Source organism: Lepisosteus platostomus, chromosome 5, assembly GCF_059453375.1.
Source record: "Lepisosteus platostomus isolate fLepPlt1 chromosome 5, fLepPlt1.hap1, whole genome shotgun sequence".
Classification (NCBI taxonomy): domain Eukaryota; kingdom Metazoa; phylum Chordata; class Actinopteri; order Semionotiformes; family Lepisosteidae; genus Lepisosteus; species Lepisosteus platostomus.
In genome coordinates this window covers 14,230,978-14,258,132 of record NC_142615.1, presented here as the reverse complement: position 1 = coordinate 14,258,132, position 27,155 = coordinate 14,230,978, and the positions used below count along the sequence as shown (strand labels likewise).

General features: G+C 42.1%; 5 non-coding genes across 5 annotated transcripts; 4 read left to right on the top strand and 1 right to left on the bottom strand.

Annotated features, from left to right (window-relative positions):
• Nucleotides 1-142: 142 nt before the first annotated feature.
• trnal-aag (transfer RNA leucine (anticodon AAG)) lies at nucleotides 143-224 on the top strand. The gene has a single exon. It is a non-coding gene; the product is annotated as a tRNA-Leu (tRNA).
• A 2,764-nt stretch (nucleotides 225-2,988) lies between these two features.
• Nucleotides 2,989-3,070, top strand: trnal-aag (transfer RNA leucine (anticodon AAG)). The gene has a single exon. It is a non-coding gene; the product is annotated as a tRNA-Leu (tRNA).
• A 2,763-nt stretch (nucleotides 3,071-5,833) lies between these two features.
• On the top strand, nucleotides 5,834-5,916 carry trnal-aag (transfer RNA leucine (anticodon AAG)). Its single transcript has one exon. It is a non-coding gene; the product is annotated as a tRNA-Leu (tRNA).
• A 3,964-nt stretch (nucleotides 5,917-9,880) lies between these two features.
• Nucleotides 9,881-9,993, bottom strand: trnal-caa (transfer RNA leucine (anticodon CAA)). Its single transcript has 2 exons — nucleotides 9,956-9,993; nucleotides 9,881-9,926 (listed from the first exon to the last, which is right to left on the bottom strand). It is a non-coding gene; the product is annotated as a tRNA-Leu (tRNA).
• A 16,488-nt stretch (nucleotides 9,994-26,481) lies between these two features.
• On the top strand, nucleotides 26,482-26,594 carry trnal-caa (transfer RNA leucine (anticodon CAA)). The gene is made up of 2 exons: nucleotides 26,482-26,519; nucleotides 26,549-26,594. It is a non-coding gene; the product is annotated as a tRNA-Leu (tRNA).
• The last annotated feature ends 561 nt before the right edge of the window (nucleotides 26,595-27,155 follow it).

Sequence of the window (27,155 nt, the reverse complement as noted above, 5' to 3'; positions counted from 1 at the left end):
CTCACCATGAGAGGGGAAGCATCTCAGAAAAAGCAGGTGCAGTCGGTTCCACGGTCATAACGCCACTAAGTCGGGTTGACAAGAGCAAAACCCACCCGGCTTCCTCCGGGCAAGTAATGAGACAAAGAGACAACACACAGTGGGTAGCGTGGCAGAGTGGTCTAAGGCGCTGGATTAAGGCTCCAGTCTCTTCGGGGGCGTGGGTTCGAATCCCACCGCTGCCAGGTGCTTCTGTTAAGACCCCTTTTCAGCTGGCTTCAGACAAAAGGGAGGGAACTGCTTTTTGGCAGTCTCTCGAGAAACTAAGCAAAGTGTTTAAAGATACTTTCTCAGCTTGACATCAAGGCACAAAACAAAAATCTTCTTGCGTCCTCTCAACCCAAAAGCGCTTTGCCACTTTTTGCGTTATGCAGGGAACGACGTCTGCCCAGATCACTTTTGTGTCAATGCAAATCGTAGTGTGCCCTCCGTTTTAATGTTGGCTGTGCTGGCGTGCTGCTTCTGTCTGTGAAACTTGAATGTTCTGCTTCTTCACACCAAATCATCGGCGGGGGTTGAGCTTGTTAAATCTTTGCGCATAGCGCTCCTTTGGAAGTACTTTGTCCAAGTTCAAAAGCGATCGTGGGATTTACTTCATGCGTGCCAAAAAGCATGCCTCGCACGACAGATTTAAATGGGGAATGGAGCCTGCTTCTTGCTGTTTTTCCTGTGGTTGCAGTTACAAAGTTGATCGTGCTTTCACATTCTGTTAACAGTATTCACTGGCTGAGCTTTATCAGTTGGTTCGTAAAGGAATCTCTGCTTCGGTTCCAGAAAAGTCATCTGTGGTGTGTTTTTTTCCGTGCCCATGGCAGTCTTTTAAAGCTGGTAGTAGTGGCGGCGAAGTTAATTTTTTATCCTCTTTAAAAGAATAAGGACGGGCTGGGGCGAGCTCCATTTACCACTCTTTCAGCTAACCGCCGAACTCCCGAACTGATTACACTGCAGAGCCACAGGCGCCTCGCTTTTCTCCATTCTCTGGGTCAGGGTGAAAAAAAACTTGCTGGTATTAGCTGGCCTGCTGGGAGCACCTCTTCTTCACTGATAAGGAAGATTTGTGTTTCATCTTTCTCAAGCTGTATAGATTTCTTTCAAAACAAGTTGTTCCAGAAAGGAAACGAACACTTGCATTCACCTGAATTAAAAGGCATGGGATTTGCCCGTAAGGATAAATTCTGTACAGTAAGACAGGAAGAAAGGCACCGCTGGGAATCGGACCCAGGATCTGCTGTTTACTAGACAGGCGCTTTAGCCAACTAAGCCACGGCGCCGGCAAAGTGCTGTCCTTTGACAGCCACATGGACACGTCTCAACTGCTCTGAGACATCTGCATTCGGTGTGCACCGAGCCTGCTCGCCTTGCAAGTTTCCTCATTTACATGCGATAGCTCCACCACTAAGAGAAAGGATGAGAAATGGCTTTTATCTGGCACTTTTCATGTCAGAGGATCTCAATCTGCTTTCCGTGTACAAGAGGATGTCCAACTCATGTAGCTAAAGACGTAGACGACAGTGCTCCACTGAAATCTTGATCTCACAACCCTCGGCATGACTCTTCTGTGTTCTGCTTTAGACAAAGGGGGGAAAAGACTTCTTTCATCACACGTTTTGCACTGTTTACGGTGTTTGCAGTGCTCTTTCTTAAATGAAAACCAGGAATCGGCACCATATGAGGTGAGACTAGATAATATTGGATCAAGTAGCCTCGCCATTCCATGCGTGACGTGCGCAAAGTGTAATTCTTGTCTTTATAGTGTGCTTGTTAGAGACTTAGCTGGCACCCAGAGCGCTTTAAATCCGGGAGTCAGCAGCTCAAGACAATAGAGCTTCCTTCGTCTATGTTTTTTGCGTGAAGGGGGAAACCATGCGTGTGCTGCAAACGATCTTAGTATCGAAGTGTCGTCCCACATAACCGATCCGAACAATCTGCTTTACAGAGGAGCACTGCCGGAGCTTATCGTTGGCAAACTGAAGACCAGGCTGACCTCTTCTGTGACTCTTGAACACTGAGTCTCAAGGTTGTGAATTCAAGCTCCACCCTGGCGGGAAATTCCATAGGTAATGATCACATTTTCTTGCATGCTAATCAAAAGAAATATTAAGAAACTTTTCCCGATACCAGTTTTTTACAAAAGTAAAGGCACACGGCACATGTGTGCCACATCACGTCAGAGTTTAGTGACAACTACCTCAGAGATTGTAAGCTGGGTATTTTCAGATCAGATCACTTTTTGTATCAGAGGTTCAAGCAAACCCGAATACTTTTGCAAGAGACATTTCAGAATCCCAGTCAAATCCAGTACGATTGCTGGATCCTTTGAATTCGACTGAACTATAGCACAGATCTGCAGTCCACCATTAGAATACTGTGGGTGTGCTGTATAAGCCATACCGCCCAAAATAGTTCTAAAACAGGAGAAGCATCCTCGTTTAGGAATGTGGTATAAAGTGAAATGGTCTGGGAAGAGTCCTACGTTTGAACAGTTCAAAATAGACGTCAAGGGGTATTTACGGACTCTTTCGAAATGTAAGAACAAGCAGTGCGGACCTTATCTTTATTTACCTTGTGTAATCGTTTTTCATAAAGTGTAATTGTATTATAGCATGTGCCCCTGACGATTTTCTTGATACGTTATATGTGCTCTTGTTTGTATTGTATGTAGTTTTGTTGTTCAAATAAAACGTAAAAGACACAACTTTCCGGATGCGGCTGCTGTAAAAATAAAATGACATCAAGGGTGCTGTACGCAGAGGTCTGAAACCTGCTCCACAGAAGATCTTTATCCAGAGGTGTTAAAGAAGTCGAGATCTCGCCATGAGAGGGGAAGCATCTCAGAAAAAGCAGGTGCAGTCGGTTCCACGGTCATAACGCCACTAAGTCGGGCGACAAGAGCAAAACCCACCCGGCTTCCTCCGGGCAAGTAATGAGACAAAGAGACAACGCACAGCGGGTAGCGTGGCCGAGCGGTCTAAGGCGCTGGATTAAGGCTCCAGTCTCTTTGGGGGCGTGGGTTTGAATCCCACTGCTGCCAGGTGCTTCTGTCGAGATCCCCTTTCAGCTGGCTTCAGACGAAAGGGAGGGAACTGCTTTTTGGCAGTCTCTCGAGAAACTAAGCAAAGTGTTTAAAGATACTTTCTCAGCTTGACATCAAGGCACAAAACAAAAACCTTCTTGCGTCCTCTCAACCCAAAAGCGCTTTGCCACTTTTTGCGTTATGCAGGGAACGACGTCTGCCCAGATCACTTTTGTGTCAATGCAAATCGTAGTGTGCCCTCCGTTTTAATGTTGGCTGTGCTGGCGTGCTGCTTCTGTCTGTGAAACTTGAATGTTCTGCTTCTTCACACCAAATCATCGGCAGGGGTTGAGCTTGTTAAATCTTTGCGCATAGCGCTCCGTTGGAAGTACTTTGTCCAAGTTCAAAAGCGATCGTGGGATTTACTTCATGCGTGCCAAAAAGCATGCCTCGCACGACAGATTTAAATGGGGAATGGAGCCTGCTTCTTGCTGTTTTTCCTGTGGTTGCAGTTACAAAGTTGATCGTGCTTTCACATTCTGTTAACAGTATTCACTGGCTGAGCTTTATCAGTTGGTTCGTAAAGGAATCTCTGCTTCGGTTCCAGAAAAGTCATCTGTGGTGTGTTTTTTTCCGTGCCCATGGCAGTCTTTTAAAGCTGGTAGTAGTGGCGGCGAAGTTAATTTTTTATCCTCTTTAAAAGAATAAGGACGGGCTGGGGCGAGCTCCATTTACCACTCTTTCAGCTAACCGCCGAACTCCCGAACTGATTACACTGCAGAGCCACAGGCGCCTCGCTTTTCTCCATTCTCTGGGTCAGGGTGAAAAAAAACTTGCTGGTATTAGCTGGCCTGCTGGGAGCACCTCTTCTTCACTGATAAGCAAGATTTGTGTTTCATCTTTCTCAAGCTGTATAGATTTCTTTCAAAACAAGTTGTTCCAGAAAGGAAACGAACACTTGCATTCACCTGAATTAAAAGGCATGGGATTTGCCCGTAAGGATAAATTCTGTACAGTAAGACAGGAAGAAAGGCACCGCTGGGAATCGGACCCAGGATCTCCTGTTTACTAGACAGGCGCTTTAGCCAACTAAGCCACGGCGACGGCAAAGTGCTGTCCTTTGACAGCCACATGGACACGTCTCAACTGCTCTGAGACATCTGCATTCGGTGTGCACCGAGCAAGCTCGCCTTGCAAGTTTCCTCATTTACATGCGATAGCTCCACCACTAAGAGAAAGGATGAGAAATGGCTTTTATCTGGCACTTTTCATGTCAGAGGATCTCAATCTGCTTTCCGTGTACAAGAGGATGTCCAACTCATGTAGCTAAAGACGTAGACGACAGTGCTCCACTGAAATCTTGATCTCACAACCCTCGGCATGACTCCTCTGTGTTCTGCTTTAGACAAAGGGGGGAAAAGACTTCTTTCATCACACGTTTTGCACTGTTTACGGTGTTTGCAGTGCTCTTTCTTAAATGAAAACCAGGAATCGGCACCATATGAGGTGAGACTAGATAGTATTGGATCAAGTAGCCTCGCCATTCCATGCGTGACGTGCGCAAAGTGTAATTCCTGTCTTTATAGTGTGCTTGTTAGAGACTTAGCTGGCACCCAGAGCGCTTTAAATCCGGGAGTCAGCAGCTCAAGACAATAGAGCTTCCTTCGTCTATGTTTTTTGCGTGAAGGGGGAAACCATGCGTGTGCTGCAAACGATCTTAGTATCGAAGTGCCGTCCCACATAACCGATCCGAACAATCTGCTTTACAGAGGAGCACTGCCGGAGCTTATCGTTGGCAAACTGAAGACCAGGCTGACCTCTTCTGTGACTCTTGAACACTGAGTCTCAAGGTTGTGAATTCAAGCTCCATGCTGGCGGGAAATTCCATAGGTAATGATCACATTTTCTTGCATGCTAATCAAAAGAAATATTAAGAAACTTTTCCCGATACAAGTTTTTTACAAAAGTAAAGGCACACGGCACATGTGTGCCACATCACGTCCGAGTTTAGTGACAACTACCTCAGAGATTGTAAGCTGGGTAGTTTCAGATCAGATCACTTTTTGTATCAAAGGTTCAAGCAAACCCGAATACTTTTGCAAGAGACATTTCAGAATCCCAGTCAAATCCAGTACGATTGCTGGATCCTTTGAATTCGACTGAACTATAGCACAGATCTGCAGTCCACCATTAGAATACTGTGGGTGTGCTGTATAAGCCATACCGCCCAAAATAGTTCTAAAACAGGAGAAGCATCCTCGTTTAGGAATGTGGTATAAAGTGAAATGGTCTGGGAAGAGTCCTACGTTTGAACAGTTCAAAATAGACGTCAAGGGGTATTTACGGACTCTTTCGAAATGTAAGAACAAGCTGTGCGGACCTTATCTTTATTTACCTTGTGTAATCGTTTTTCATAAAGTGTAATTGTATTATAGCATGTGCCCCTGACGATTTTCTTGATACGTTATATGTGCTCTTGTTTGTATTGTATGTAGTTTTGTTGTTCAAATAAAACGTAAAAGACACAACTTTCCGGATGCGGCTGCTGTAAAAATAAAATGACATCAAGGGTGCTGTACGCAGAGGTCTGAAACCTGCTCCACAGAAGATCTTTATCCAGAGGTGTTAAAGAAGTCGAGATCTCGCCATGAGAGGGGAAGCATCTCAGAAAAAGCAGGTGCAGTCGGTTCCACGGTCATAACGCCACTAAGTCGGGCGACAAGAGCAAAACCCACCCGGCTTCCTCCGGGCAAGTAATGAGACAAAGAGACAGCACACAGCGGTTAGCGTGGCCGAGCGGTCTAAGGCGCTGGATTAAGGCTCCAGTCTCTTCGGGGGCGTGGGTTCGAATCCCACTGCTGCCAGGTGCTTCTGTCAAGACCCCCTTTCAGCTGGCTTCAGACAAAAGGGAGGGAACTGCTTTTTGGCAGTCTCTCGAGAAACTAAGCAAAGTGTTTAAAGATACTTTCTCAGCTTGACATCAAGGCACAAAACAAAAACCTTCTTGCGTCCTCTCAACCCAAAAGCGCTTTGCCACTTTTTGCGTTATGCAGGGAACGACGTCTGCCCAGATCACTTTTGTGTCAATGCAAATCGTAGTGTGCCCTCCGTTTTAATGTTGGCTGTGCTGGCGTGCTGCTTCTGTCTGTGAAACTTGAATGTTCTGCTTCTTCACACCAAATCATCGGCGGGGGTTGAGCTTGTTAAATCTTTGCGCATAGCGCTCCTTTGGAAGTACTTTGTCCAAGTTCAAAAGCGATCGTGGGATTTACTTCATGCGTGCCAAAAAGCATGCCTCGCACGACAGATTTAAATGGGGAATGGGAGCCTGCTTCTTGCTGTTTTTCCTGTGGTTGCAGTTACAAAGTTGATCGTGCTTTCACATTCTGTTAACAGTATTCACTGGCTGAGCTTTATCAGTTGGTTCGTAAAGGAATCTCTGCTTCGGTTCCAGAAAAGTGATCTGTGGTGTGTTTTTTTCCGTGCCCATGGCAGTCTTTTAAAGCTGGTAGTAGTGGCGGCGAAGTTAATTTTTTATCCTCTTTAAAAGAATAAGGACGGGCTGGGGCGAGCTCCATTTACCACTCTTTCAGCTAACCGCCGAACTCCCGAACTGATTACACTGCAGAGCCACAGGCGCCTCGCTTTTCTCCATTCTCTGGGTCAGGGTGAAAAAAAACTTGCTGGTATTAGCTGGCCTGCTGGGAGCACCTCTTCTTCACTGATAAGCAAGATTTGTGTGTCATCTTTCTCAAGCTGTATAGATTTCTTTCAAAACAAGTTGTTCCAGAAAGGAAACGAACACTTGCATTCACCTGAATTAAAAGGCATGGGATTTGCCCGTAAGGATAAATTCTGTACAGTAAGACAGGAAGAAAGGCACCACTGGGAATCGGACCCAGGATCTGCTGTTTACTAGACAGGCGCTTTAGCCAACTAAGCCACGGCGCCGGCAAAGTGCTGTCCTTTGACAGCCACATGGACACGTCTCAACTGCTCTGAGACATCTGCATTCGGTGTGGACCGAGCCTGCTCGCCTTGCAAGTTTCCTCATTTACATGCGATAGCTCCACCACTAAGAGAAAGGATGAGAAATGGCTTTTATCTGGCACTTTTCATGTCAGAGGATCTCAATCTGCTTTCCGTGTACAAGAGGATGTCCAACTCATGTAGCTAAAGACGTAGACGACAGTGCTCCACTGAAATCTTGATCTCACAACCCTCGGCATGACTCCGCTGTGTTCTGCTTTAGACAAAGGGGGGAAAAGACTTCTTTCATCACACGTTTTGCACTGTTAACGGTGTTTGCAGTGCTCTTTCTTAAATGAAAACCAGGAATCGGCACCATATGAGGTGAGACTAGATAATATTGGAACAAGTAGCCTCGCCATTCCATGCGTGACGTGAGCAAAGTGTAATTCCTGTCTTTATAGTGTGCTTGTTAGAGACATAGCTGGCACCCAGAGCGCTTTAAATCCGGGAGTCAGCAGCCCAAGACAAGAGAGTTTCCTTCGTCTATGTTTTTTGCGTGAAGGGGGAAACCATGCGTGTGCTGCAAACGATCTTAGTATCGAAGTGCCGTCCCACATAACCGATCCGAACAATCTGCTTTACAGAGGAGCACTGCCGGAGCTTATCGTTGGCAAACTGAAGACCAGGCTGACCTCTTCTGTGACTCTTGAACACTGAGTCTCAAGGTTGTGAATTCAAGCTCCACGCTGGCGGGAAATTCCATAGGTAATGATCACATTTTATTGCATGCTAATCAAAAGAAATATTAAGAAACTTTTCCCGATACCAGTTTTTTACAAAAGTAAAGGCACACGGCACATGTGTGCCACATCACGTCCGAGTTTAGTGACAACTACCTCAGAGATTGTAAGCTGGGTAGTTTCAGATCAGATCACTTTTTTTATCAAAGGTTCAAGCAAACCCGAATACTTTTGCAAGAGACATTTCAGAATCCCAGTCAAATCCAGTAAGATTGCTGGATCCTTTGAATTCGACTGAACTATAGCACAGATCTGCAGTCCACCATCAGAATACTGTGGGTGTGTTGTATAAGCCATACCGCCCAAAATAGTTCTAAAACAGGAGAAGCATCCTCGTTTAGGAATGTGGTATAAAGTGAAATGGTCTGGGAAGAGTCCTACGTTTGAACAGTTCAAAATAGACGTAAAGGGGTATTTACGGACTCTTTCGAAATGTAAGAACGAGCTGTGCGGACCTTATCTTTATTTACCTTGTGTAATCGTTTTTCATAAAGTGTCATTGTATTATAGCATGTGCCCCTGACGATTTTCTTGATACGTTATATGCGCTCTTGTTTGTATTGTATGTAGTTTTGTTGTTCAAATAAAACGTAAAAGACACAACTTTCCGGATGCGGCTGCTGTAAAAATAAAATGACATCAAGGGTGCTGTACGCAGAGGTCTGAAACCTGCTCCACAGAAGATCTTTATCCAGAGGTGTTAAAGAAGTCGAGATCTCGCCATGAGAGGGGAAGCATCTCAGAAAAAGCAGGTGCAGTCAGTTCCACGGTCATAACGCCACTAATTCGGGCGACAAGAGCAAAACCCACCCGGCTTCCTCCGGGCAAGTAATGAGACAAAGAGACAGTGCACAGCGGGTAGCGTGGCCGAGTGGTCTAAGGTGCTGGATTAAGGCTCCAGTCTCTTTTGGGGTGTGGGCTTGAATCCCACTGCTGCTAGGAGTTTTTGTGTTACAACCACCAAATGGAGCAATGTGTTAAAAGCTACTTTATCAGCTTAACATCAAAGCAGGGAGAAAAAAGTGTTTCTTCTTCTCAACACAAATTATCGTTTCCACCTTCAGCAGGGAAGTTTGTCTACCAAGATCACTTTTGAGTCAGTGCAAATCACAGTGCGCCCTCAATTTTAATGTCGGTTGTGCTCCTTTTTTCTGTGAAATGTTAATGTTCTGCATTTTCAAGTCGAGTCAACCTCAGGGGTAGAGCTGATTATGTCTTTCCGCATAGCGCTCCATCAGAAATAACTTGTCTAAGTTCAAAAGAGATTGTGGGTTTCACTTCAAGCAATCACAAAGCATACCTCACATGTCAGATCTAAATGGGGAATTTGTTGGTTACAAAGCTGAACGTTTTTCCATGTTCTGCTGAAGTATCCACTGGCTTGCCTTTATAAGCAGTCTTGGAAAGATAAGCTGTGCTTCATCTCAGGAAAAATCATCAGTACTGTCATTTTATTCTGTGTGTATGGCCGTTATTTAAAGTATATAAAAATCACGAGTTCATAGACTTATCCAAATATCAACGGCACCTTGTAAACCTGTCATAAGAATTCCTTCAATCCAATAGTTTCACTCCAGGGAAAAGGCAGGAAAACATAGAGATTTCTTATTTAAAGACAACATCCGTATTAGATTGCATGTAAGCAGGCACCACTCAGAATTCCTAATATGATTTTGAATTCAGTTTTGCAGTGCTTTAGTGCTTTACTACTTTCAGAGAGTCCTTTATTGACCTTGCTGAAGCAGAGAAGCGACATAATCACAATTGTGACCAGTTTTTCTGCTGTTTCTGGTTAATACTGATTATTATTTTGTATTTTGATTAGTATAGATTGAGGTGTGAGGGGCGGAATGCAAATCGAGTTGGTGAATAGAAAATGAAACAGGAGTCACTTCTTGAGCTACGAATTCCAAAAAGTATGAAAACCTGTGCATTTTAACAGTGCAGAATACTCACAAATTGCACTGAGTTGCTTGCTTTCTTCTGCTGCTTTTATATTTCAGTCATTCACTGTCAGCTAGCACTGGAACAATTCAAGAGAGGTAAAAACAGAAGCTGTCAGGAGTGGGATTTGAACCCACGCCTCCATTTGGAGACCAGAACACCCAAGCCAGCTGGAAAGACACATGTCCTTGAGTCTGGCGCCTTAGACCACTCTGCCACCCTGACAAGCAAAAGCAAGTGGTGTGCTAAATGCACCAGTAGTTGACTAAACTGAGTTTCTTCCCTGAAATTATTTGCTTGCGAAGACCCAAGTTGCCTTGAATGGATCTTGGAAATCAAATATACGGATGGATTGTTATTCGGTTGTGAGTTTTGAGGGGCGTATTATAAATTGAGTTGGTGAAAAGGCGCTTTTTGTTAGTCTGTCGGGAGGCTGCACAAGGTGTTTAGAGGGAGAACTTCTAAAAGGCAGGCTCTCTATGTTTAACATCAAGAAATATTTTTTTTTCTCAATGGAAATGCTCTTTGGCGCTTTCAGCTTTACGTAGGGAACAACGTCTGCCGAGACCACTTTTGAGCCAGTGCAAATGGTAATGTGCCACCAAGTACATTTAATATTGGCTGTGGTAGCGAGCTGCTTTTGTTTGTGAAGCTTTTACTTCTTTAAGCTGAATCATCGGCAGGAGTAGCTTATTAAATCTTTGCTCATTGCGCTCCATCAGAAATACCTAGTCCATGTTCAAAAGAGATCAGGGGATTTACTTCATGCTTTCACATGGCATACCTTACACGAAAGATTTAAATGGGGAATTGATTGTGCTTCTTGATGTTGTTCCTGTGGTTAGCTTGGTTACAATGGTGAACGTTCTTCCACGTTCTGCTAGAGTATCCACTGGCTGGGCTTTATCAATTGGCTCGGATGGGTCATCAGTGCTCCGTCTCCAGAAAAATAATCAGCACTGTCTTTTTTCTGTGCGCATGACCGTCTTTTAAAACATATAAAATCACGAGTTCATTGATTTCTCCAAATAACAACAATACATTTTAACCCTTCAATCCAATAGTTTTACTCCAAGTAAAAAGCAGCGCAATATATAGAGAGATGACATTCAAAATTTCAACGTTCTTATTGGATTGCCTGTATGCAGATATCGCTCAGAATTGCTAATATGATTTTAATTCAGTTTTTCTCTACTACTTTCAGAGTCTTTTATTGACCTTGCTGAAGCAGAGAAGTGACATAATCACAAATGCAACCAGTTGTGCAGCTGTTTCTGGTTAATAATGATTAATGCAAAAAAAAACAGCTCCTTGCATTAAGAGTCCTCCCTCTGGATTCCTCTGAAAGCTGCGCGAATTACTCACTGCGTGTCCTGTACTGTGTAGCACAGTGACAAGAACGCCTTGAGTTTTTTTCCATATGTGAAGGAAAATGCAAAAGAGCATGAAAAGTATCGATGGTATAAAATATCCATGGTACAACTCGAGAAAGAACTGAAGGACAAAATAATGACATTTGATGATTACAAGAGAAACACAACCGTCCAAACATGGGCTTGGATCCTGAACACTTGTGTTAAAAGACAAAGCAAAGGATATAACCTGTAAATGTCTACATGTCTTACAGTTTATGAAATAACACAATTTCTTCCTTTCTTAATAATTTCTTACTATTGATAGATGCTTTTTTGAATTTTAACAGAATCACAATTACAGACATTTGGGGTTAAACTGTTATTCACATATTCACATATAATTATGAGACTCAAAATATGCGTCTTTTCTTTTTTCGAGGACAAATGGATTATTGAGGTGTAAAAATGGGTTCAAAACCAAAATCATCTGCTATTGCTGCTGTTTCTTCAAATCCTTTAATTGATGATTGATAACGAGGAATAATATTATACAAATTGTGGTTTTCTGTGAATTGCCAATTTTATTGTAATTACATCTTGGTTTACAGATGACTTGCATGTATCACAAGGTATTACAGATGCAGCAATTCAAAATGGGTGGGGTATTTCGCGGCATACCCCGGTGGGCGTGTCGCGGTGTCACGCAGTATCACGCGGTTAATCGCGTCATTTGACGTCATCCCGGAAACTATCCGGCGTCACCTTGTAAAACCGCCAGGGGGAGCTTAACCTCTCATGTACAGCATTTGAGCTTTTAATTTTGAACTGTGTATTACAGCATGTTAATCATCAGTCATTAAAATGTTGGTATATTTTATGAAAGCAAGATTGCTCAGTTGGACAAAAGTACACAACCTACCTTTATCAGAAATATTTATGCATCAAAGCCTTTACTGAAGATATTACTAATAGTATTAATAATGGATGACTTTGGACAAGCTGTATACTCAAAGTATAATTTCTTTAGCACATTTGTACAAGCACTCGGAATCTGTCCAAGCCATACTTTGTCAGGCATTTTGTTTTACTTCAACGGGCATAAAAACTTCCTTGCTTTTAACAGGGCGTTTCATAATTTCTAACTACGAAAATGATTTAAAATGCGACACTTATCATTCAACTAGAGCTCAAAATATCACAAGGATCCTCAAGAGCACAGCAAAGACTGTATTAAAAGATACTTGTATGTAGCAACGCTTTCTTTTCCATATACCAGATTTTATGGAACCACTTCAGAGGGGTGTCAGCCAGTCAGATTCCAGGAATCGGTACTTTAAAGGAAAAATACACGCCGGTATTCCATTTCTCCCTAACGATTTTAAGCATCGAAGTATATAACTAGCATGTGAAATAAATGTGAAAAAGTGGTAGTTTTAAGCTTTTCTGCTAATATAATATGGAATCGCGTATCTAAAGAATTTAATAACGATATGATTATATTCGTGTACTGCGACAGGGCTGTGTAGGGCTGTTTCGCCTCTTTCTTCATGCAACTTCCCTTGTAGCCTACTGGTCTACGTGCCCAACTATCAACTCACGGGTTGTGTGTTCAAATCAAGCTTGTGCAAACATTTCTTCAAAAAAATAGAATAGCGATATTATGGACAATCAATTGACTTTTATATTTCAAAATATCACAACATGATCGATTCTAAGTCATTTTTGATAACAATGAATAGTCACCTTCTTCCCTTCTGACAATGGTCCCTGTTTCTGCTTCCTGCTTCGTGTGTGTGTGTGTGTGCAATAGAGTAAATTTTTATAGAGAAATGCAGGCTGGACAGTATGCGTTACAATATAAACATTTATATTGATTTAAATTGTGTTCTGATTTAAATCGCAAACGCGAGTTTAATTATATGTGTTTTTTAATCATAATCAGGCTAATGCAACATAAATTGATACAGTATCTTTGTCTTCTAAGTATCTTAATAAACTTTCAGCATACCTTTCTACCCGTTTAGATTTATATTTCTTGGGATTTTGGGATCAAACGTGGAAGGATTAGATTGTAATCGTTTTTATTTTTCAAATATGAGATTGTATTTCTGAATGTTATGTTACACCTACAGTAGTTCACTGCTTTAAATACATCGAATTAAGAAAGTTATGTGTAGCACTTTAGATATTTTTTTCTGAACCAGGGAAAATCTGATCATGTTTCTCTATAACAATAATAAAAAACATTATTTTACATATCACCTTTAAAAGTGGCATCTCAAAGCAAAAAAGTAGATGGGAAAAACAGTTAAAAGGGACCAAAGTAAATACCAGACAAACACAAACGTGTTTTTAATAAAATGCTTTTATTCATTCAGCAGAGAGTGAGAGGGACATCCAGCAGGGAGAGACACACACACCGGTTTCCATTGACAAAATTGTTTTTTTTCAATTCCTCTTGTCTAACAGGAATGTTTTGCTGTGGACAGACTGTTAGACTAGAGGAAAAGAGCGCCTCCTTCTACGAAGCATTTCCTTGATCCGATCACTAATTATTTTCCAGTCGCACGCAGTAAGGGTTGAGAATCTCCGATTCACCATGCTACTAATGGTTTCCCGGAGATTGCAAGGCAAGGCACTTTTGCCTCTGGACCCATCGAAATTTACAGACGTGGTCCACCCCCAGTAAATTTCAAAAGTCACAAGATTTCGAAACACGAGGGCGGCGTAGCGGTCGGCTCTTGCTTTCCCGTCTATGCCGATGCACTGCAAGTACAACCCCCCCCCTCCATCTCCTGAGTGATGGGTAACAGTTGGATATCTGGGAGAATTATTCGTCCCACTGGCGTCTGTGAATTCCGCTCTGTAAATGGTGCTTCCTGGGGGGAGATAGACGGCGGGAACAGCATCAACAAATTCCTGCGCGGTAGTGAGCGGAGAGGCCGGGATGGAGTGTCCTGAGGCGGTGTGTGCTCTGCGGGGGGCAGAGCTTCCGCCAGGCATTGCAACCTGCGCGGCGGGGAGAGGCACTTTTCGGGAGACAGCTGCTCAACTGTTTGACTGCTGGAAAATACTGTCTCCTTCCTCTGCATTTTCAGGAGTGTCTCTAGCCTCCCAATCCTCCCCAGTAATGCGTCGTACTGCTCCCACTGCTGCCGAAAAGTCTCCACACAGGTGTTGCTTCTACAGGTTGGCACCCTGGCCAGTGGCCGAGAGCAGAGACCCACGGCCTGTGGCAAAATAACATAATTCATGTAAGAAATAAAGTCACACAGTAGTATTCATCAGTCGCGGAACAGAAGTCAAAATAAACTTTTCTTTTTTTCCGTCTTACCGCTTTCTTTTTTACTGTCCTGGTGGTAGATTTCGAAGATCGTTTCGCCCGTGCGGTGTTTTCTTGAAGAACAGGCTACGAAGAAATAATTATAATTGAATTTAAAATTCAAAACAGCAATAATACCTTGTAATATGCGCTGTAATCGCGTATTTCAGATGAAGTCTGCTGTATTTGCTTACCCTTCGCTCTTTGGAAGCTGGGGCGGCAGAAGCACCCCGTCTCTTCCCGTAAAAGGTCTTGGTCTCCATATTGTACTATGGTCGCTGTAGTGCAGGTTCGCAGTTTTTTTTTTGTGATGGGAGCTCACCCAATCCCTTGGTGTATTTATGCTATATTCACATGTACGGCTAGAATGTTCATTGTCTTCCAATGAAAAGCGGGTGCCTTTTGCCGAAGTCGGGAGACATTAGAGGCTTGCCACACCCGGACTGTTAAACCACCGCATTAGCACGTCAAAGCCCATTGAGGACCCTGGCGCAATAGTTGTTTTGTCCCTTGATTTACTGATGTGCATTAATTAAATCTTGTCAGTCAGGTCTTTTTTTCTCTATTTGAATTGTCGTTTACACATGCACGACTTTAAAAGCTAGCAAGACAGGTTTCGATTCACATTAGCTGGCGAGCCTTGTTAACAAAAAAACGAATAATAATGTAACATGCCACTGTTTGTTCATGAACAAAGTTATACTGAGATTTCCTTAGATACGCAATTAAAAAATAAATAAAAATTTGAATCCCCTGCGGAACACATTCCATAAGAATCAGCGGTTTTACAGTATATATCGCCTTTAAAGGTGGCTTCTCAAAACGCTTTACAGGATAAAAACAACCAGAACAGCAACAACAACAATATTGTATTTCATTGCACTTTGAAAACCAAGTAATAACTTAACTATACGTGCAAACGTTTCATATGTTGCTGTTGTGAATGCCTGTGGAGTGTATCTTATTTGCCTTGAGTCCTGGTTATCTCTCTCCCCTTTCCCCCCTCTCTCCCTCAATTCAATTCAATTCAAGGTGTTTTATTTGCATGACAGATGGGTACAATCAGTGTTGGGTATGTATATTTTGATATTTACACCCGGCGCAGCACCGAGGGAGCATCTGCATTTATAACTTAGTTTTTAAAATTAGTCAAGCAATATGAAGCATCTCCTTTTACTTTTAAGTCCCTTAAATACATTGAGCACAGCTTTCTCACCACTTAAGATTGCTTTTTGATACCATCCTTACAAAAAGCAGAAACTTTCCGATGACTCACAGTACAAGTGGAAAGATTGCAGATTTTAATAGTATTTTATAGTACTAAACTAGCGCTTCGCTAGGCAAATAAGATACACTCCACAGGCATTCACAACAGCAGCATATGAAACGTTTGTACGTATAGTTAAGTTATTACTTGCTTTTCAAAGTGCAATGAAATACAATATTGTTGTTGTTGCTGTTCTGGTTGTTTTTATCCTGTAAAGCGTTTTGAGAAGCCACCTTTAAAGGCGATATGTACTGTAAAACCGCTGATTCTTATGGAATGTGTTCCGCAGGGGATTCAAATTTTTATTTAAAAGTAAAATCACCTTTAAAATTGGTAGTACCTTTTTTAGTACTATATTTTTGTATTATATTCCCTATTAATCAAACTCTAAGAGTATGTATCGGCTTGTCAGTCAGGTCTTTTTTCTCTATTTCAATTGTCGTTTACACATGCACGACTTTAAAAGCTAGCAAGACAGGTTTCAATTCACATTAGCTGGCGAGCCTTGTTAACAAAAAAACTAATAATAATGTAACATGCCACTGTTTGTTCATGAACAAAGTTATACTGAGATTTCCTTAGACAGCGATTAAAAAATAAACGTTTCATATGTTGCTGTTGTGAATGCCTGTGGAGTGTATCTTATTAAGCTCTAAATTGCATTTTGAGCGCGGTTTTTGACTTTTTTTAAATTGCATTTTGGGCGCGGACAGCACATACAAGGGTTAATGAACTGCGCCAAGAAATTTAAAATAGTATTCTTTAGGTGTGAGGGTAGGAGTGGACCACAGCAGGCATAATCAGCAAACCAGGAAAACAAAGAACAGGACAGGTGAAATGTGTATCCAGAAAGCGAATGATCAGAAAAAGGAAATGGTGTTACGCCCAGGTTTTCGACCCAATTGTTTTAACTTGCTAATGCATCAGACACATTTCCTGGTGTATTGTGTTTTAAATAAAATAGGAGTGTCTTTCCCTGGCATTAGCTCATCGGTATGGTGTAAGTTTTATCTGTACCATACCATACAGTATATAGGTACAGAATTCAAGCTGCACCACTGTATCGCTTTGGTAAGGGGACGGACAATGACTAAAATCACGAAGACTCTCTCACACCAAATAATGAAGATGAAAAGAAACGGGAAGTCAACACGGGACATTGTACAGCAGTTGGCTTCGATGGACATCTTCGTTTCTGAAAGCACAGTGAGACGGCATTATAAAGGGAAGAGGAGGCAAAGAGAATCTAAACCGAGGACGATTCAAAGGTAAATAAATTTCTAAAAATACCTTTCTTGCATGTAAATACAACTACGCACATTATTTTTAAAGCTAACTACTGATCTCTTTTTTTTTCCAAGTCTTATTGTGCGAGCTGTCGACAAACTGACTGATGAAAATGATGAACTACCGGCGATGCAAGTCCAAAGACGGCTATGGGCTGACCTCGGTGCGAACATTAGCCCGACATCGATAAGAAGAGTACGCAGGAGGCTTGGATGGAGATACAGAAAAACCAACACATGCCCCATGATAAGGCAAAAAAACAAAGAGGAAAGACTCAAGCAAGCGCTCCAATGGATTGAACAGGGGGAGGCATTTCAGGATGTACTTTTCACCGACGAAACAACAGTGGCTCTGGAACAGTTTTCAACAATGGCATTTTGCAAAAAGGGGAGATATGTGGACAAGCCAAAGCCCAAACATCCACTGAAGGTTCACGTCTGGGGGGGTATATCTAGAAGAGGCCCGGGACCACTTCTTATTTTCAAAGGAATTATGGACCGTGTATTCTTCGAGGAAGTTGTGGTCACACAGCATGCTGCCCCATATATCAGGGAGCAGTTTGGATCAAGGCACCGTCTCTTTCAAGACAACGATCCGAAACAAACAGCAGCAAGGGCGAGGCTTATAGCAGAAGGAGTGAACTGGGTGAAAACTCCAGCCGAATCCCCAGATCTAAATCCGATAGAGATGGTTTGGCATTCGTTGAAAGACTACGTTCGGAAAACTGCTAAGCCCGTCACAAAGCAGGAACTGATCGATGCAATCTGTAAATTCTGGGAGGAAGAACTGACCGAACAAAATTGTAAACATTTTATTAACAGGCTGTTTCGTGTTCTTCCTAGGATTGTTGACCGGGGCGGGGGACATTCGGGAATGTAAGTCTGAGAAAGACAGTCTCACGTTTGTGGACAGTCTGTCCACAAACAAAACATTCCTGTTAGACAAGAGGAATTGAAAAAAAACAAATTTTGTCAAATAATTTTTTTGAATCCCCGGCGGAACACATTCCATGAGAATCAGCGCTTTACTTCGCGCTTTACAACCCTTACTTCGTGCGACTGGAAAAGAATTAGTGATCGGATCAACTAAATGCTTCGTAGAAGGAGGCGCTCTTTTCCTCTAGTCTAACAGTCTGTCCACAAACAAAACATTCCTGTTTGACAAGAGGAATTGAAAAAAAACTATTTTGTCAATGGAAACCGGTGTGTGTGTCTCTCTCTGCTGGATGTCCCTCTCACTCTCTGCTGAATGAATAAAAGCATTTTATTAAAAACGCGTTTGTGTTTGTCTGGTATTTACTTTGGTCCCTTTTAACTGTTTTTCGATCTACTTTATTGCTTTGAGATGCCACTTTTAAAGGTGATATATAAAATAAAGTTTTTTATTATTGTTATAGAGAAACATGATTAGATTTTCCTTGCTTCAGAAAAAAAGATCTAAAGTCCTACACATAACTTTCTTAATTCGATGTATTTAAAGCAGTGAACTACTGTAGGTGTAACATAACATTCAGAAATACAATCGAGAATAGTTTTGTGGTGTTTGATTAGATGAAACGTTCCTAAAACGTATAACGTAACAAAATTAAAGACGATTAAAATCTGTAATCTTTCCACTTGTACTGTATGTCATCGGAAAGTTTCTGCTTTGTGTAAGGATGGTATCAAAAAGCAATCTTAAGTGGTGAGTAGCTGTGCTCAATGTATTTATGGGACATAAAAGTAAAAGGAGATGCTTCATATTGCTTGACTAATTTTAAAAACGAAGTTATAAATGCAGACGCTCCCTCGGTACTAGTATTTTAGTACTTAGTACTAAAGTACTAAGTATTTATTTTAGTACTAAAAATAAGATACACTCTACAGACATTCACAACGGTGACTGTCAGAAGATAGGACACAGCGGCTCAGGCACCTGCTGAATGGAAAAGGGGCACTTTAATGTTCTGTATGGCTAATACTAAAGCCAATACTAATATTCAATACTTTAATATTCTTTTCTGTATGTTTAACAATAGTGGGTACTGGCCTTATTCGTCCCTGCTCCCGTTGTTAGGTGTTAATGTGTTGTTAAGTGTGAATTTGTACCTGTTTCCCTGAGGTCTGGCTTTTTTTCTGGAAAACCATAACTCTGGTCTTGTCCAGATTGACTGTCGGCGCCCAGGTCTGACAGTGCTGCTCCAGCAGCGCCAGGTTCTGGCGCAGCCTCTGTTCTGTGGGCGACAGCGGGACCAGGTCGTCTGCAAAGAGCAGGAACTCGATTTCCATAATTAATGCAGATCAGTAAATCAAGGGACAAAACAATTATTGCGCCCGGCTCCTCAATGGGGTTTGACGTGCTAATGCGTTGGTTTAACAGTCCGGGTGTGGCAAGCCTCTAATGTCTCCCGACTTCGGCAAGAGGCACCCGCCTTTCATTGGAAGACAATGAACATTCTAGCCGTACATGTGAATATAGCATAAATACACAAAGGGATTGGGTGAGCTCCCATCACAAAAAAAACTGCGAACCTGCACTACAGCGACCACAGTACAGTATGGAGACCAAGACCTTTTACGGGAAGAGACGGGGTGCTTCTGCCGCCCCAACTTCCAAAGAGCGAAGGGTAAGCAAATACAGCAGACTTCATCTGAAATACGCGATTACAGCGCATATTACAAGGTATTATTGCCGTTTTGAATTTTAAATTCAATTATAATTATTTCTTCGTAGCCTGTTCTTCAAGAAAACACCGCACGGGCGAAACGATCTTCGAAATCTACCACCAGGACAGTAAAAAAGAAAGCGGTAAGACGGAAAAAAAGAAAAGTTTATTTTGACTTCTGTTCCGCGACTGATGAATACTACTGTGTGACTTTATTTCTTACATGAATTATGTTATTTTGCCACAGGCCGTGGGTCTCTGCTCTCGGCCACTGGCCAGGGTGCCAACCTGTAGAAGCAGCACCTGTGTGGAGACATTTCGGCAGCAGCGGGAGCAGTACGACGCATTACTGGGGAGGATTGGGAGGCTAGAGACACTCCTGAAAATGCAGAGGAAGGAGACAGTATGTTCCAGCAGTCAAACAGTTGAGCAGCTGTCTCCCGAAAAGTGCCTCTCCCCGCCGCGCAGGTTGCAATGCCTGGCGGAAGCTCTGCCCCCCGCAGAGCACACACCGCCTCAGGACACTCCATCCCGGCCTCTCTGTTCACCACCGCATGGGAATTGGTTGATGCTGTCCCCGCCGTCTATCTCCCCCCAGGAAGCACAGCGGAATTCACAGACGCCAGTGGGACGAATAATTCTCCCAGATGTCCAACTGCTACCCATCACTCAGGAGATGGAGGGGGGGTTGTACTTGCAGTGCATCGGCATAGACGGGAAATCAAGAGCCGACCGCTACGCCGCCCTCATGTTTCGAAATCTTGTGACTTTTGAAATTTACTGGGGGTGGACCACGTCTGTAAATTTCGATGGGTCCAGAGGCAAAAGTGCCTTGCCTTGCAATCTCCGGGAAACCAATAGTAGCATGGTGAATCGGAGATTCTCAACCCTTACTTTGTGCGACTGGAAAAGAATTAGTGATCGGATCAACGAAATGCTTCGTAGAAGGAGGCGCTCTTTTCCTCTAGTCTAACAGTCTGTCCACAACAAAACATTCCTGTTAGACAAGAGGAATTGAAAAAAAAAACAATTTTGTCAATGGAAACCGGTGTGTGTGTCTCTCCCTGCTGGATGTCCCTCTCACTCTCTGCTATATGAATAAAAGCATTTTATTAAAAACACGTTTGTGTTTGTCTGGTATTTACTTTGGTCCCTTTTAACTGTTTTTCCCATTTACTTTTTTGCTTTGAGATGCCACTTTTAAAGGTGATATGTAAAATAAAGTTTTTTATTATTGTTATAGAGAAACATGATCAGATTTTCCCTGGTTCAGAAAAAAATATCTAAAGTGCTACACATAACTTTCTTAATTCGATGTATTTAAAGCAGTGAACTACTGTAGGTGTAACATAACATTCAGAAATACAATCTCATATTTGAAAAATAAAAACGATTACAATCTAATCCTTCCACGTTTGATCCCAAAATCCCAAGAAATATAAATCTAAACGGGTAGAAAGGTATGCTGAAAGTTTATTAAGATACTTAGAAGACAAAGATACTGTATCAATTTATGTTGCATTAGCCTGATTATGATTCAAAAAACACATATAATTAAACTCGCGTTTGCGATTTAAATCAGAACACGATTTAAATCAATATAAATGTTTATATTGTAATGCATACTGTCCAGCCTGCATTTCTCTATAAAAAGTTACTCTCTTGCACACACACACACACTAGAAGCAGGAAGCAGAAACAGGGACCATTGTCAGAAGGGAAGAAGGTGACTATTCATTGTTATCAAAAATGACTTAGAATCGATCATGTTGTGATATTTTGAAATATAAAAGTCAATTGATTGTCCATAATATCGCTATTCTATTTTTTTTGAAGAAATGTTTACACAAGCTGGATTTGAACACACAACCCGTGAGTTGATAGTTGGGCACGTAGACCAGTAGGCTACAAGGGAAGTTGCATAAAGAGAGAGGCGAAACAGCCCTACACAGCCCTGTCGCAGTACACGAATATAATCATATCGTTATTAAATTCTTTAGATACGCGATTCCATATTATATTAGCAGAAAAGCTTAAAACTACCACTTTTTCACACGCTATTTCACATGCTAGTTATATACTTCGATGCTTAAAATCGTTAGGGAGAAATGGAATACCGGCGTGTATTTTTCCTTTAAAGTACCGATTCCTGGAATCTGACTGGCTGACACCCCTCTGAAGTCGTTCCATAAAATCTGGTATACGGAAAAGAAAGTGTTGCTACATACAAGTATCTTTTAATACAGTCTTTGCTGTGCTCTTGAGGATCCTTGTGATATTTTGAGCTCTAGTTGAATGATAAGTGTCGCATTTTAAATCATTTTCGTAGTTAGAAATTATGAAACGCCCTGTTAAAAGCAAGAAAGTTTTTATGCCCGTTGAAGTAAAACAAAATGCCTGACAAAGTATGGCTTGGACAGATTCCAAGTGCTTGTACAAATGTGCTAAAGAAATTATACTTTGAGTATACAGCTTGTCCAAAGTCATCCATTATTAATACTATTAGTAATATCTTCGGTAAAGGCTTTGATGCATAAATATTTCTGATAAAGGTAGGTTGTGTACTTTTGTCCAACTGAGCAATCTTGCTTTCATAAAATATACCAACATTTTAATGACTGATGATTAACATGCTGTAATACACAGTTCAAAATTAAAAGCTCAAATGCTGTACATGAGAGGTTAAGCTCCCCCTGGCGGTTTTACAAGGTGACGCCGGATAGTTTCCGGGATGACGTCAAATGACGCGATTAACCGCGTGATACTGCGTGACACCGCGACACGCCCACCGGGGTATGCCGCGAAATACCCCACCCATTTTGAATTGCTGCATCTGTAATACCTTGTGATACATGCAAGACATCTGTAAACGAAGATGTAATTACATTAAAATTGGCAATTCACAGAAAACCACAATTTGTATAATATTATTCCTCGATATCAATGATCAATTAAAGGATTTGAAGAAACAGCAGCAATAGCAGATGATTTTGGTTTTGAACCCATCTTTACACCTCAATAATCCATTTGTCCTCGAAAAAAGAAAAGACAGGCATATTTTGAGTCTCATAATTATATGTGAATATGTGAATAACAGTTTAACCCCAAATGTCTGTAATTGTGATTCTGTTAAAATTCAAAAAAGCATCTATCAATAGTAAGAAATTATTAAGAAAGGAAGAAATTGTGTTATTTCATAAACTGTAAGACATGAAGACATTTACAGGTTATATCCTTTGCTTTGTCTTTTAACACAAGTGTTCAGGATCAAAACCCATATTCGGACGGTTGTGTTTCTCTTGTAATCATCAAATGTCATTGTTTTGTCCGTCAGTTCTTTCTCGAGTTGTACCATGGATATTTTATACCATCAATACTTTTCATGCTTTTTTGCATTTTCTTTCACATACAGAAAAAAACTCAAGGCATTCTTGTCACTGTGCTACACAGTACAGGACACGCAGGGAGGAATTCGCGCAGCTTTCAGCTCAGTGCGGAGTCCAGAGGGAGGACTCACTCAGTGAATGATCTCTCAGGAAATCCCGGGTGAGATTCAACATCCCGGGTGAGGTTTTTCTGCAACAGCCACGACAAGTGTGAAGATGTTCTCTGGACTTCCTGAATGTGGCTTTAAATTAGTTCACATTCTTTGGTAGTTAACAGAACTAAATAATTTGGAGGTACATTTAAAACTTCAGAGAACACTGTAGCACTTCGAGTTTAATTGTGTAAACCTGGCTCTCTATGAACACGAGCAAAGAGTTCTCACTCAACAGAAGACTGCGATGTGAGCACAGTAACATAAAGCACTTGGAGAAACCAGGGATTGAACCCAGGACCTCATACATTTAAGACAAGCACTCTACCAATGAGCTACATCCCCGACATAGACACCTGTGGAAGTGACTTAGAGATGTGCAGGTGCTCACAGAACACAATCCATCTTTTGCATCTTTTAAGTGCTCTTGATTAAACTATGCATAGAAAAACAGCAGTACTGATGATTTTCATGGACTGATGCACACTTGTTCTGTACAACTCCAGTGATAAAACCTTGTCTGTAAATATTGTAGAACGTAAAAGGGTGAAACAACGCTCCAACTGCAGGAATGGTAACAGAAAGGATCATTTTCTTATTTAATATGTCCTTTTGAGATGCCTTGTCAACGCACACAGACGTTAGAGCTGAACAAATATTTTGTACACAAGACGGCAGTGCGATATTAGAATTCCTGTCTTCTTGATGGATTCAGACTCCTTCTCAGAGGTCCATGCTCGCCAAATAAGTTTACAGCTGTAGCGGCAATGCTTGTTAATAAGACAGAATTAAGCGTTGCTGTGCTTTCCTAAATGAGGCCCCATCTCACTCTCCCTCTCTGTGGTGCAACCACAGAGAAAGTATTCATGCAGGCTGATTTAAGATGTTTTCTTTTCATAAGGGACAGCTCCCAAACGGAGATGCACGTAGCTAAGCCTGGCTATCATGATCAATGGTCATCCATTGGCGCCTATCTTTCTAGGGAGTGCCGATTGGATATCTGGACTGCATTCCTAAGCGTCAGGAGTAAGTGACTCATATCTCACTTTGATCAACCAATCAGGGATTGGCAGGGCGTGGTAACACCACGTGGGTCTCCAATGCCCGCCAAAATCTCAACCAATCAGCACACATCTGTATCTTGGTCAAAAACGGAGCGCAAGCTCAGATCGGGGCTCTCCTTGGCCATTTTCGCGCATCCTCAGAGACAATCACGTGACAACTGCTGTTGTCTGCAGTGGGACTTGGACTTTGTTCTAAGCACGAGACCGAGGATCCCGTACGTACTCAGAATTCTACCAACGTGAATGCTCCGCTTGATCAACGGCAGCCTACAGTTGGACCCTTGTCGACAACCTGAATAGCTTATTCAGAAGCAGCGCTGGTCCGGGAACGAACCAGCTTCTTCCCGGGCAAAAGAGTGACTTGTGAGGACTCGCAGTCACACTCTGTGCATAGAGACTTTCTACTAGCCAGCCGGACTGCTGGTAGATCCCCTCGGAGCAACGACTGCCCTGCGCGCCGCAATCAGATTCCTCCGCCCGTCCAACTCTGAGCTGCACCTCGACTGGTTGGTCAGTAGCCAGAGGACGCCGGGACAATGCCCATTGGACAACCGCTGGAACCGAGGCTGCAACAGAGCCTGTCAGCTGGTTTGGTGTTCGTGCCGGGAAATTCCAAATCCATACACAGCGGATAAGTAAACCCCATGTTCTACATTGCGTCTCGAGAATTCAATTGTACCTCAACATAAGTTGTTATCAATTTAATTCATGAGTATTGCATTTACTTCCGAGTTTAGAGTAACAGTGGGTAATAACACTGATTAGCGATTTGGTAACCGAACGATATATATTGACATATATTCTCTGTTGTGTATCTCTTTGTGTTTGCATCTCTTCGAGATTATATACCTTGTGTATTGATAACCCTCACAGTAAGGTCTGCCGCTTGTATCCAGGCAGACTGGTATATGTTTGGTGCACAATTTATGTTAATAACTGTATCTCGTGTATTGAACCCGTGTGTGTGCGTTGTTAGTTGTTCTGACAATTGATTTTCTAAAAGCCACAACGAATCATCTCGTGATTGCTGCTGCAATGAATAATTGTCTCAGTAAACCCATCAAACCTCTACACAGCTAAGGAAGAGTAGCTCGGAAAATACCCAACTCAACAAGCGAGCGCGTTGGTTGCTCTTGATCTTATTGCAAGGAGCTTTTTTTTTTTCGCATTAATGATTATTATCCAGAAACAGCTGCACAACTGGTTGCATTTGTGATTATGTCACTTCTCTGCTTCAGCAAGGTCAATAAAAGACTCTGAAAGTAGTAGAGAAAAACTGAATTAAAATCATATTAGCAATTCTGAGCGATATCTGCATACAGGCAATCCAATAAGAACGTTGAAATCTTTGAATATCATCTCTCTATATATTGCGCTGCTTTTTACTTGGAGTAAAACTATTGGATTGAAGGGTTAAAATGTATTGTTGTTATTTGGAGAAATCAATGAACTCGTGATTTTATATGTTTTAAAAGACCGTCATGCGCACAGAAAAAAGACAGTGCTGATTATTTTTCTGGAGACGGAGCACTGATGACCTATCCGAGCCAATTGATAAAGCCCACCCAGTGGATACTCTAACAGAACGTGGAAGAACGTTCACCATTGTAACCAAGGCAACCAGAGGAACAACATCAAGAAGCACAATCAATTCCCCATTTAAATCTTTCGTGTAAGGTATGCCATGTGAAAGCATGAAGTAAATCCCCTGATCTCTTTTGAACACGGACAAGGTATTTCTGATGGAGCGCTATGAGCAAAGATTTAATAAGCTACTCCTGCCGATGATTCAGCTTAAAGAAGTAAAAGCTTCACAAACAAAAGCAGCTCGCTACCACAGCCAATATTAAATGTACTTGGTGGCACATTACCATTTGCACTGGCTCAAAAGTGGTCTCGGCAGACGTTGTTCCCTACGTAAAGCTGAAAGCGCCAAAGAGCATTTCCATTGTGAAAAAAAAATCTTTCTTGATGTTAAACATAGAGAGCCTGTCTTTTAGAAGTTCTCCCTCTAAACACCTTGTGCAGCCTCCCGACAGACTAACAAAAAGCGCCTTTTCACCAACTCAATTTATAATACGCCCCTCAAAACTCACAACTGAATAACAATCCATCCGTATATTTGATTTCCAAGATCCATTCAAGGCAACTTGGCTCTTCGCAAGCAAATAATTTCAGGGAAGAAACTCAGTTTAGTCAACTACTGGTGCATTCAGCACACCACTTGCTCTCGCTTGTCAGGGTGGCCGAGTGGTCTAAGGCGCCAGACTCAAGGACATGTGTCTTTCCAGCTGGCTTGGGTGTTCTGGTCTCCAAATGGAGGCGTGGGTTCAAATCCCACTCCTGACAGCTTCTGTTTTTACCTCTCTTGAATTGTTCCAGTGCTAGCTGACAGTGAATGACTGAAATATAAAAGCAGCAGAAGAAAGCAAGCAACTCAGTGCAATTTGTGAGTATTCTGCACTGTTAAAATGCACAGGTTTTCATACTTTTTGGAATTCGTAGCTCAAGAAGTGACTCCTGTTTCATTTTCTATTCACCAACTCGATTTGCATTCCGCCCCTCACACCTCACAACAGACTAACAAACGGCTTCATGTGCCACAGCATTCCCCTGTAGATTCGGTTTGCACTATGAATTAGGCGACCCCGAATGAAATATTTTAGTGTTGGCTCAAATGTGAGGAATTTCATGAACCCTCAAAAAGGAACGCTTGCAGAAAATGCCAGCAATTCAAAGCGTGTAGGCAGCATGAACAGACCAATTCTGCAATTTCTTTTATCGCGGGCGGTGCTTTCCGAGTCGATGGCTCTGCATTAGAAATGAGAAGTGCTGAACTCTAAACACGTTCTTGCCATTACTGCTACTCCTGCTGCTACTCCTTCATCCTCGAAAAAAGAAAAGACAGGC